A 13919-nucleotide genomic window follows, 5' to 3' on the forward strand; every position below is an offset into this window, starting at 1 on the left:
AATCCAAGGTGCCTCTCCCGGATGGGCTTTATTGACCCCAAATCTCCATGACTCAGGTTCCGGTGGCGGTGTAGCCTTTCCCTGAGCCATGCAACAGGTACCCCCTTATATGACGTACTTTAGGTCTTACATTTGCCTCTTGCAAAATTGTATTCGCGAACTAGGGTGTACGCCATAAAGGTTCTCCCCTTTCTCTTTTGTCATTGTTCTCTGATTGTCTTTTGTAGAATTCATTATGTCTGCGAGATTCTCGCACATCATCATATCGTATTTGCATTTCACAATCTCAATTTTGTCATTCAATAAAATGAATTTTTCAGAATTTATTTATTGCGAGAGTGTCGCAACAAATCAATCATTCATATATTTCTTATTTTTATTACCTTTGCCATTCTCTGCTTCTTTGTTATTTTCTGCTACTGCTTACTTGGTAGTGGTACGTTCACCATTTTTTATTCTGAGCTAGCATTAGTTTCGCAACATCTCTTCTTCTTTTCGTTCGATTGCATCCACCATCAATCTCTCACTTCTTTGTGTCTCTTTGATTTTGTGTCGCCAACTTTCCTTCTTGTTTGCTCTTCCTTCGCAGGATTCCACCTCAGTTTCGTAACACCTCTTTCTTTCAACCCAATCTCCCTTTATGATTCCTACACCGCTGGGGTGAGGGAATTTGATGCACTGATGGAAAGTTGAAGCTACACCTAGAATCCCATGTAGCCAAGGTCGACCTATTAATGCATTGTAGGGTGACTCTACGTCAACGACACAGAACAAGATTTCAGAAGATATTCCCTTCAATGGAATTCGCATAGTAACATCCCCTTTAGGCTTGTTGGCAGTACCATTAAAACCATATATCTTATATGTTGATGGTATAAGATCATCATCTCTTCCTCCCATAGTTTTATAAGTATGATAAAATAAGATGTTCACAGAGCTTCAAGTATCGATTAGAATCCTATTAATTGCCCATGAATCTTCAGCTTCCTCATCTTCTTTCGGTTTTGGATTAATTTCTAATTTTACTACCAATGGATTATCATGTACCTCTCCACCTTCAGGGATTTCTTCTGCGGTAAAAGAAATAATCTGTTTCTGCCATTCCTCTAGTGGCGAGATTTTCGCAATATTCATAATTTCTCTTTCATCATTATCTCTTGCGAACACTCTACTCAAAACATTGTCATGAAAATATCCAATTGCCTTGTATGAAGTACAATAGAGTGACAGAATAGATTCTTTGCTTTTGCACCAACTTCTATGAAGAATGTTTCCTTTTTTTTCATCGTGTTTACTTTGTGATGCTCTGGTGGTGGTGGAAATGGTTGAGGTTGTGGGTGCCCTACCAAAAAGTGGTTTAGTTTTCCTTGATCTATCATTCTCAAAATAATTCTTTTTACATTTCTGCAATCATTTGTAGTATGTCCATGAAAATTATGATAAGAACAGAACTCATGAATTCTGTAGTTTGGAGGTGGTTACGTTCCCATATTCCATGGTGTTGGTATATTCTCCATCAAAATTATAGCTTACCATATTTTCTCCACACTTGCATTTGGAGGTGGAATCTTGATTTCTTCCCATACTACCTTGTGACCTCCTTGTCCTCTATTATAGTTTGTCTTTGACCTCCATAAGTTTCTTGCGGCTGATCGAGTCTTTGAATCTTGTTATTTCCACCACGATTGTAGAAATTTCTTTCTCTTTCATACTCCTCTTGATCTCGGCTTCCCATAGCCACCAGTTTCTGTTGATTGTTGCCCGCCACCTTCTCTTGTTGTGCTTGCGAAGTGCTCGCCACTGTGTTTATTAGTTTGGCTAATAAGCTTGCATTCGCTGTTTGTGAACTGGTGTTCGCAACTGGGTATGATTCCATTTCATTTTTCCTTTCCTCTAGAGCAATATATTCTTCCTGAAGTTCTCGTAATTCAGTCATTGTGATCGTATTCTTGACTCTGAAAATTTGGATATACAATAGGTTGGTTGCAAACATAGCATTGATAAATGATAAGATAAGATATCTCTCATCCACACGGCCAGCCATTTCGCTACACATAGTCCTCCATCTTTTAGTTAGGTGCTAAACTTTCGCCAATCCTTTGTTTTTATCCAAACACATCTTCAATACCAGATCGCGAAGAATTATTACTTATATATGCCCCCAGGAATGTAGTCTTCAAATGATTGAATGACGTTATTGTATTCTTTGGTAGACCTTCGAACCATTTTAACGCCTCTCCTGTTAAGCTGGATGCAAAATACTTGCATAATACGGCATCATGATTTTCCCATTGCAACAGGCACCTTACGTAGGGTTTAGTGCGTTGAATTGCACAAGTTGTTCCATCAAAAATGCTGGTTAATGCCGGCAAACTGCATTTCAGAGGTATTCCTCCTAGTTGTACTTCCCTTGTAAATGGAGTTTTCGCAGCTTATTCTATAGCTTCATCTAATTGTCTTCTGCCTACTTCTCCTCTATTATTTAGCATTCCTCTCATTTCTTCTAATTCTTTTAAGATTTGTTTATTTACACCTGAATTTTGATCCATTGGTCTTTTTAATTTCGCCTCCCTTCTTCTGCGTTCATGTCTTTCTTCTCTCGCGAAATTTTGCATTTCTTCTTCATCATCCTCTTCTCGTCTTCTTCTGCGATTCTCTTCCTCATCTTTATCTTGAATTCGCATATGATGATGTCTCTCATTTTCCCCTCCATGATTTTGTTCATTTCTTATCAATTCCATTCGCTGTCTTTCAGCCATCCTGTGTACTCTATCATACTCTTCATTGATATTACCGTTATTCCGGTTTTGTGTACGCCTTATTTCTCGATTGTCGTGATTGTTATGGCGAATTATCTCCTGAAGCTCTTGTTCTTCCATTTCCGCTCTCAATCTTTCACGTTCGCAAATTAAACGTGCTTGTTCAGCATAATGTCTTTAAATTTCTTCTTCAATCGTTTGTTGATTTCTTTGAGCTTCTCTCTCATGTAAAATTCTCCTTCCTTCCTCTCGATTCCCTTCACCATCTTGATTATTTCGTCCCTAACGTTGTTCATTCTCTTGATTTCTATCAATTTGCCTATCATCAAAAGTTTCATTTTGTGGAACGTAACGATCATCAGTCCTTTCTCTATCTTCGCGATGTTCTTCATTAGGATTTGATATTTCTTCTCGAATATTATTTCCAGCATTAATTGTGGGTGAGTTTCGCCTCACCTCTCTTCTAGTCGATCTTGAATATGATTTTGTAATACTTCTCGATCTTCTACTCTGTAGTCTCATATTTTTCATCCTCAATTCGTGATTTTGCCTTGTTAGATTTGCACGTTCTTCTGCCTCAGCTCTTCTTTCTTAATGTTTTCTTTGTCTCAACGTTTCTAACGCTCCAATTTCCTCATATCCATGAATTATTCCTTCATCTGCTTCTTGATTTCTCTCTACCTGTCTATTGTTTCTGGTTTGCTGCTCTTCATCTACTTCTTCTGCTGAATTCGATTGCCAAGTGTGTATACTCACCCTATCATAATCTGTATTCCTTCCTTGTACTAGTGTTTGTTGAATTAGTGGTTGAATTTAATTTTCTCCATTATTTCTCATTCGATTAGATTCTTCCATTTCACTTCTTTCCCTTCCAGCAAGTCTCCTGCTTCTTCTAACAGTAGTTGGTTGTTCTGATGTCTCCCATTTCTTCTTTCCCTGTTTCTAGCGCCATTATGTAGTTGCAGGAAATCCTACACTACACCCCTCATAAGATTTCATTAACATTCAACTCGTTTTAGATTAAAAATCTTAATTTTATTGATGAATCTTTGAATAATCTTACAAGAAAAGATAAAGGAATCAAGAATAACCTCTGCTCTAGATTTTCTCTCTCCTATTTACTTGTTTTTTACTCAGAAAATATCTCTCCCTTTTCCTTTACAACTGAACGGCTATTTATAGGGAATTACATAGTGGATGACAGCTAATCTGTCCTTTATTTTCGGATATGGCTTGCGACATTCTCGCAACCTTACAAATGTTAATCTCGCAAACTCTCTAATTTTCGCAAGACCATCACATTTTTCTCATGATTTATCTGACGTCGTTTATTATGTCATTTCTGAAATTGTTTTGCGACACTGTTGTGTTGTGTTGTTGATAATTTCGCTGAGGCATTATTGCTGTGAGATTCTGATCCTACATTACACACAATAACTTTCTCTGGAATAGTTCTTCCTAATGAATATGAGGAGTTAACTATTTGAGAAAGTCTTTGGTTAAACTCATCAAAAGTTTCATCATCAGACATGCGAAGGTTTTCCCAGTCAGAAGATAGATTTTGAAGCCTTGCTTCTTTCTCTGCAACATTCCCTTCGAATACGGTTACTAAGATATCCCAAGCATCTTTAGACTTATTATACGTAGTAACGTGGTGCTGAAGATCTGGGTAATAGCATGGATGATAGCATTTATTCCTTCAGAATTTTTCTTTACAACAAGAATCTCAAGATCATTATAATCAGCAATATCCTTTTCAACAGTTGAAACGTCTACTGTAACTGATGCAGGATCATAGCCATTAACAATACGAACCCATGATTGAAAATCTCGTGCTTGAATGAAAGAACGCATAACAATTTTCCACCATAAATAGTTCATGCCATCGAAGACTGGTAGTACGTTTATAGAAATAACACTTCTGTCCATAATAATCAGATTGCTTAAAACACAGACTTATGAGGTCTTAGCGTGTTTGCCTGCTCTGATACCAACTGAAAAAGCGGGGGTCTAACAACCACACCCAATATCGTCTGACAATCTGTATGGACTAACTCCAATATACTTTCAAAAGAATCAACTAGACAGTCAAACTCAATCTTAAGCAAAGTATATCAAAGAGTTATATCTCTATTTCTCAATTCAATCCACAATCAAATAAATAGGAATTTGCGAGCCGGATTGAATATAAGATATAACTTGGACGGTATCGAAAACCAATATCCAAGTGTCAATCAATTTAATCAACAACCAAAGGTTGGATTCCCAATTGATTGAACTTACGCACAACCTGTGATATTTCAATTGTAAAGATAAACAATATAATGTGGAAAAGAAATAACACAGATACTAGAAATTTAGTTAACGAGGAAATCGCAAATGCAGAAAACCCCCGGGACCTAGTCCATAATAAACACACACTGATTATAAGCTGTTACACCAAATTCCTACTACCTATTCGGACTAGATGTAATACCTACTTTAGGACTTGTAGAACTCCTAGAAGAATACTGATTCTCTTTAGAAATTCTTCACGAAAACCTTCTAGCAGAACCCAAGGTTCTCTTTATAAGATACAACAACACGATTGATATGATTTGATATTTTGTTTGCACAAAACACCGGTTTGATTTCCCTTTAGATGTGAATCAAGGTTTTGGAAATCTTGTGTTTATTTTGATAAAAACAATCACTAGGTAAAAGTAATATCAAAACAAACTTTTAAATTAGGGATTATTATACTCTTCAATAATGGAAGAGAAACCTAATTATTCTACAACAAGAACAACTAGAATAAATCTAGAGATATCTTGTTTAAAACTTCTTAAGGATTTTTACGAGATACCTTAATCGAAGTTTTCTTTCTAGCTTCCGATTTCGACTAACAAGTGTTGGTATATGATTGAAAACTGAAATCTATCAAAACGTAGGGTTTATGATCAACAACTCTTGAATGGTTTTATATCAGAAGAGAAAACCTTAGAATAGACAAGAGGTGAAAAACCTAGATTACAAGTTGTATAATCAATCACGAAGATTAAACCCAACTCGGCTTTGTGATCCCCAATACAAAGACTTTTATCTCACTCTTGTTCACGAAGAACAAAAGACATGGAAAACAACCTTATAAGCTTACACCAATTTTCCAAAGGGGATAAAAAACGTGTAGCACTCACGAACCCTTTATTTATAGTGAAAGGTAGCTTGAAAGCTAAGCATAGATATTTTCCTTTTTTCAAGACTCTCCTAATTTTGGGAGTCTTTCCTAAGTTACAACTCTTGCCAAAATAATTAAATAAATAATTAATTTAGCAAATATTGTATTTATGTGAATAAATCACAAACTAAATTAGGAAGGAATCACAAACACTTTTAATATGGTAATCAAAGATGTTTGGAGTAATTGCTAACTTTCCTTAATAAGAAAACATTCCCAACTTGACCAAAAATGCCTTTTAGTCACGTAATTGGGCCCAATTCCGTGAACCGTTACAAACAGTCCATGGATTGTTTCCTACTAACGAACTGTAACAATCACAACACCACTTATAATTGTTACTTTAATAAATCACTCATAACTTCATCGTTATAACTCGGAATTGAGTGATTCTTGGCTCGTTGAATTCGTAAGCTCATTCACTATAACATGAGATCCTCTATAGGGATAAAGGTTATTGTCACCAAAGTCATGAATCAAATAACCTCAAGTATATATACATAAATGTACATTTACCATCATAGGAATTCTTCCATAGAGTGAGCATTTATCTTGATAGATTAGAAAGGTATAATTGAACAAGAATCCAAATGAAATCAATCACATACATTTGTTGATGAAGTACTTGTTGATGTCTTCTTGTAGTCTTCAATCTCGTCCTTTAAGGATAGCTTCGATACAACTTCTTAGACCTAATCTAGTCCGAAACTATATTTAGTATGCTAAATAAAGAATGCATTTTGGCAAATAAAATTGACAACTAACTTGACATACCAACGCTAGTGGGTTCAACCGAGCAGTGCTCTAACAACATGAAAACAAAGGAACATCATCTTATTTTGGAAATTGAAGTGAATAGAAGATTGAATGTGTGAATAAACAAATTAACCATGCAACAGAGTTTTGAAGAGATCATTCCTCCAATTATTTTACCATAACTCATACCTTTCATTTGAAAGAAGAAAGGAAAAAAAAACAGAGAAAACGATAATACGTTGTTTTCATATTTTTTTTCGTTTTTAAAACCTGGAAACAATGGAGAAAATTTTTCAGGAAACATGTTTAGCAAACGTGTTTCATTTTATTTTCCGTTTTAAAAACATAAAACGGTTTTTAAAAACCATATCAAACATAGCATTAGGTTTTGTTTGTCACAGTTCTTATTAATCATGTTAGTCATAAATGTTGACTAATAAACAGACTTCAACATTTTGGTTCTCAGTTTGATAAATGTTCGAAAAATTTGTATCAACTTTATTAAACAAACTTGTACCACTATACATCATGAAAAGTCTAAAGAGAACCAAAAAAAGTTAATCCATGTGATTAGAAAATAACACCAAACTAAGCTATAAAGAAACTACAAAACACTATGAGAACAAAAGATAGTAATTGGGAGGCTGTCTTCTGACATTAGTAAAACACACTTATAGATCCATTTATTCGGAAATTTAAAATATAAATGTAATTATTGTAAGTGATACAAATATTTTCCATCAAACATAATTGACTTATCAAAAGAGTACACCTTCTATTTCGTCTGGCATAACTAACGATGCTTGATTGAAATCAAGTTGATTTGTGATGCGTAGTTCACTACCTCACTGCCCGAAAGGTTAAATCAAGTTGACATAACTTAAAACTGTTCACTGAAAGTACAAACACTTGCGTGAAACCAAGATAGTCTTAGTTATACATTAATATTCAAATCTAAGAAGAAAACTACACAAATCAAGGAATAAAGGGTACCTTGGTTTACCACCCCACATTGAGACAATACTGGGTTGCATGAAATGTTTTTCTAAAGAATACCCAATCACCCCGAGTGATTAAGATGTTTGTTTCTCCAACACCATAGTTTGGTTATCATCAATAATCCAGACCAATACTGGTTCAAGGAAATCATTGGAACAATTTACAGACATCATGTTTCCATGATACATTAATTAGCCAAATATAAAATTCTAACAAATCCAATCTCAGGATTATATTTTAAAAGTCAAACAAACATAATCATTATGGTGATTCAAGGATCATCATTGTTTAGCTTTTGCATGTCAGAAAGTTATCTTGAAAAGGTATTGAAAGTCAAGTTCTATTAGGTGAGATTATGGTCTGAAAGAAGTTGCTTTCACGATATTTATCTCAGAAAATATCTCCATCATAAATCAAGCACAATTTCTAACATTTATCTCCATAAAAAGTGCCCATCATGATCCTAATGTTTGGTTATGTTTTTAAATTATAAGTTTGAAAAGAGAACTACAAAAGTTACCTTTATAATGAAACTTCTTAATCAAATCAATCACCTTATCGTTTCCCTACTGCTATAAAATCAGTGATACCCACAACTAACTTCAACTAAAGCTCCTAAAATTCAATTAACAATGAAGTTATACGTTAACCTCTACTTCGATCTCCTCAATTTTAGTTGGTGAAATTGCTTTGACGCTTCTACAGGTCTCAAAAGTTAGGGTTTCTTTTAGCGGAGAAAGAATAATGGTCAAAGGAGAAAGAATAGAAGATGAGTGATAGAGAAGGCAGAGGTTTGAGAGAAAGATTTAATAATTATACAATATCAATGTCATGTTTGTATTCAATAAAAATTATAGATGATCATGCTTCAAAAAATAAATATTTTACTAAATATCAATTTAGGAAGAAAATTAGTTTAACATTTGGATACATGAGGTCAGAATGGATAGTTGAATAATGCAGACCGAGAGTCCGAGACAATAGTATAATGGTATAGCCATCCTTCGCCTGAGCATAAGTAGATATGGTTGGGTTGAGTTATCTGGGATGAGGCATAATCCTAACCATCCTCCTTGAATAACCACTTCGGCCAATCTCGGCCATCCTTATTCGTTGGACACATAGACACCACTTCTTCTTATAATGTAGTCAATTTAGGAAGAGAATTAATTTTCATCATTTGGATACATAATTTCAGAATGGATAGTTGAATAATGGGACCGAGAGTCCGAGACAATAGTATAACAGTTTAGCCGTCCTTCGCATGAGCATAAGTAGATATGGTTGGGTTGAGTTGAGTTATCTGGGCTGAGGCATAATCCTGACCATCCTCCTTGAAAAACCAATTCGGCCAATCTTGATCGTCCTTGTTTCATGGACACACAGACACCACTTCTTCCTATAATGGCTTCCAGTATCAAATGCTTAAAATAAATACCATGTAAATCGTGTGGATGCTTGTAGATGCATTATTTCTATTGCCTCTTTGGTTTATGCGGGTGGGGGGTCTTTGAACCCCTCTTGTAATTCTTGTAATTACATTTTTTTTCTTTAATGAATCTTTGGACTTAGAAAAAAAAATTGTTGATGTTGCAGTTGAGATTACAGATTAAAGTGAAAGGAAAGGTGCAGTGATGATAATGAGTGGTGGTGGTAGTGGTAGTGCCTTTCACCGAGTTTAGAAGAGCGAGGAATGGACCAAAGTGCGATCCGAGTTTAGATTTATAAGAGGAATATCTGAATGTCCCTAGTATGCCCCGAGCACCACTCTCCAGTAATTTCTTTCACCCAAAACTCACAACTTAACATTTACTGAAATTTCTTAGCCGTCCAAACCAAAAACTCCATCCGGATGACATAGACCGCCGGATGGACCTTTCGATCAATCCTGACCATTCTATGAATTTTAGATCTCAAAGTCAAATAGCACCTTTTTTTTATAACAGTGAATTACTGCGAAGTATCGAAAAAATAAACTGCAACATACTTTTTTTCTGTCATTCATCTCGAACGAAACCATTATATGCCAGTTCAAGCTTCAAAACTGCCTGGCTAATTTGGGGCCTATGGTGATTATTTGGGGCCTATGAATTTCTTCAACCAACCTAAAGAGAAGGATATGGGGTGTCTAAATGATGGTAAAAATACTAAATTAACCTTTAAATAAAACTTAATTATTCTAATACAAATACAATACAAAATTATACTTCACTTAATTAACAAATACAAAAATCATTAATCAAAACTCAATTTCCATCAAAATCAAAACTAAAACCTAATCAATTAAAAATAACAATTAAACTTAAATCCCTAATCAAAACTAAAACCTAATAAAAACTAAAACCCAAAAACAAACCATTCAAGTGATTGAGTTAAATCCCTTTAATCCGCTCCTTCTAAGAGGTACTCTACAATGATTTACCTCTAAATCTTTGAAATTCACTCATCAAATTTTCTGAAAATCCACCCAGAATTGGTTTATGTGTGCATCATACTAGTCCATTATGGTTGATGTTACAAGCAATCGGTTTTTATTTTGCACCTACATAAACCGATTCCGGATTGATGTGATGAACATCAACCATAATCTGTTTACACTAATGCACAATCGACCGATTCTGGGTTCAAGTTCGGATTTGTAGAGAAATCAAGAATCGGAATATTAGTGCATATATATAATCCGATTGTGACTGTTAACGACTCTTTTTTTTTTTTTTTTGAAATTATAGCCGTTGTTACTTTGTGTATATAAAGAGGATAGCATATTCTCTATCGTACACTACCTAATCCAAAGAAATCTTTCTCTATTGTTAATTTTTTTCATTTGAAGATGTCAAGTCGATCATCATCGACTACCAATTCAATCAAACACATACTTAGAAGATGCAAGCGAAGAACCAAATCAATTGCCGCAATGGAAGAAGAGATACGCTAAAGAAGCGAACAAACAACTACAAACGCGACTTCGTCTTCATTACTAACAAATATATTCATGTAATGGATGAAGTGTTAAGCAAAAAAATAACTACAAAAGAAACCATATCATCGACAACGGATGCGACAAAATATGAAGAGAAACTCAAGGCAAAGAAACGAGGTCAAAAGCAATTCCAACTAAGGAAAGAATAAAGGATGTTGAGGAAGAGATAAAATGGGTTAAAATTAGTACATAATCAAGGATCTTCCTAAAGAACATCAAGATGAGAGTGTATTTTGGCTTCAAGTTGGTTGGGGTCCTTTCGTTAAACACACAAGCAAGAAACCACGCTATAATTATGAACCATCCCACATTTGTTCAAGGACGAATCATGTAAGGAAATTATGCCTCATTTACAACGATATTCTCGCTAGACACAGAGGAGACAGGTTCGCGGCACAGGATGAATGTACCGCTTGGAGAGGAGAGCGGTTTTATCATTTCAAAGCAGTATTGATAGTTGAAGCTCACACTAAATAAAACCGTGCTAGTTTCAATTTTAAGAGTATATAAAAAGTGGAAATGGTCCACAATCGGATCATGTTAGACCATATGTAATCCGATTATTGAGTTAAAAATTGTCTGTTCTTATGTAACTTTTTCTTCCCATAATCGAATTACATTATCGTCCACAAAGACCGATTCTGAAAGAATCTCAGATCATGTTAGACCATATGTAATCCGATTATTGAGTTAAAAATTGTTTTTTCTTCTGTAACCTTTTCTTTCCAAAATCGGATTACATTATCGTCTACAAAGACCGATTCTGAAAGAATCCCAGACAAGTTTTGTTGAGAATCGGTTTATAATAGTTCATGCGTAAACCGATTCTTGTTTGAATTCAAAATCGGTTTATAAAATTTGCAGTATAAACCTATTCTGTAAAATCTGCAACAAACTACCTCCAAAATCGGACTTTGAAAACGTATTAGAAGACCGATTATGTTACAAATTTCATGAGTCCAATGTACCCAAAAAAGACAAATCACTTTCATTCATTAATCTTGGTTTAGTTTGCAACATACAATATATGAAAGCATCTGATAGTTCAAGTTCTTAACAAAAGGAAAATACTCATTCCAACACTTGGAGTCCATTCACTTGATTCGGCTCGACTAACTCTTCCCAACGCCTCATGTTGGGCTCGTATTTTTCAAGCCATTTCTTGGTGAGATCTGAGTCATAATGAAAGCTACACAGCGGTGGTAATGGACAATCTTCACGTAGCCTGAGACCGATATAATGTATGTTGTTAGGTTTGAATAAAACAATTCTCCGATCCTTAAGCTCTTCATCCAAAATGGTGTACTTGGGGGAGTATGTAAAATATGTTCCCTGGCCAAATAAATGGACAAATCAACTCCATGTTTCCGCCAGAAGATGACCACATAGAGGCATGCTCATCCAATACTCTGGGGTAATTGGCCCATTCCACTTTGGCCCTTGTACACTAGCAACCATTTCATCATATCTCACTTCTTTATACTTTCTTGATCCTTCCTTCATCATCGAAATGTAAAAATCCTTGTCTTCTTGTAGGCGTAAGGCCATCATCTTTATAAAATATTGACATTGGGTTAGCTTGTCATCGTTCGCCAAACTTATATGACCTATTTTTTCCGATGCAATGTGGTAACCAAAATTCCCATCCGCATCCACGTCGTCGGTAGATAACACATAGGGCTTAATGAATTCAGGAAGTTTCGAATAATACTCATCGAATATGGTGTAACACGTTCAATGGGGTCTACCTCATTCATCCCTAGGCGTACTTTCATCACCAAGAGCGGCCCTTAGAGTCACCATAGAACCCATTTTTCTTGCTTGTCCCTTCCATGCATGTATCCTAGATACTCGTGTTGTACTCTCTTGACTCTCTTGAGAAGGAACGATTAGATCGTTTGGCTCATCGTTTATTGTAGGCGCTTGACTTTCTTGAGAAGGATCGCTTGGATCCTCATGTTGCGAAGGAACGATTGGATCATTTTAAAGGACCATATGTTCGCTACTTGTCCCGATTTCTTCCTTCTTTGGTCGACCCTTTTCCCTCTTAGACGGTGCCTCTTCATGCTCAATTTGTGAAGGCATGTTTGGAACATTTATCTTGGCTTGTGCGCTACTTGTCCCTCTTTCCTCCTTCTTTGGTCGACCCCTTTTATTTGGAACCCGTGCCTCTTCATATTTAACGTCTTCATACTCTTGTTGAGAAAGGTTTCTTTTATGACTCAATAACGGGTTTTTTCCGGTACTCATTGCAACCTTAAACTATTTCCTTTATTCCTTCCTATCCCTGTTGATAGGTGGTCTACCAGTCGGCGGTAGCACCGTCGATTCTCTGATTGGCACCATATGGGGTTTAACGGCTAGTTTTAAGTCGTACATCAAAACTTTTCCTGCCAAGCCATCCTTTTTTGCGAACTTCTAGATGATTTCTCTTCCAATATCCATGTCCACAAAGGATTCAAATGGTTCTTCGGTTGGGGGTGGTTTGAAAGTTAGCTGCTTCCAAGACGGATCAATGATTTAAAACGGAATTCCTTGTTGGTACCTCGCAATCATGTGACGACACGGAAATCCCAAGTCCATCATCGTCATAAATGAACATACAATTCTCCTTCTCCCCATCTCGTTTTCCACATAATATTTGTAATCCTTCATCATAGAAATGATTGCCCAGTGAGACACCATATAGTTTAAATGTATAATCAATAGTAATCCTTGTAGCTTGTGATGATTTTGATTCTACTCTCTTCCATTTGCGCGGTTATCTTGACGATATCAGCCTTGGTGTATTCATGGATGGCTTGTTGTACCGTAACCACACTGTTTTGGTTACCTCGAAGATCCTTCCGCGATACTTGTCGCCTCATTCTTGTAATGCATATGTTGGTAGGTGTAAGCATAGACAAATTTTTCCTTGTACGGATCCAACAATTCCTTCAAGCAATAAACCACACAATTCTCGTAAACCTTCTTCTATATCCCAATAAAACTCTCCAAATAAGATTCGAACTCGGCCACGGACCTTGAGTGTACCATTAAATCCCAGTGACGTCCTTCCATAGTAACCCATTTGCTTCATACTCTGATTTTCTTTTCTTCTTCTCCTACTCTCGTTGTTCCGGAGTTAGTTTTTGAAGACGCTCATCTTCGGCCTTTTCATGAGCGGTACCTTTTTGTGCCTTTGACTTTTGGATATGACCCCTACAAT

This window comes from Papaver somniferum, chromosome 3 (genome assembly GCF_003573695.1).
Source record: "Papaver somniferum cultivar HN1 chromosome 3, ASM357369v1, whole genome shotgun sequence".
Lineage (NCBI taxonomy): Eukaryota > Viridiplantae > Streptophyta > Magnoliopsida > Ranunculales > Papaveraceae > Papaver > Papaver somniferum.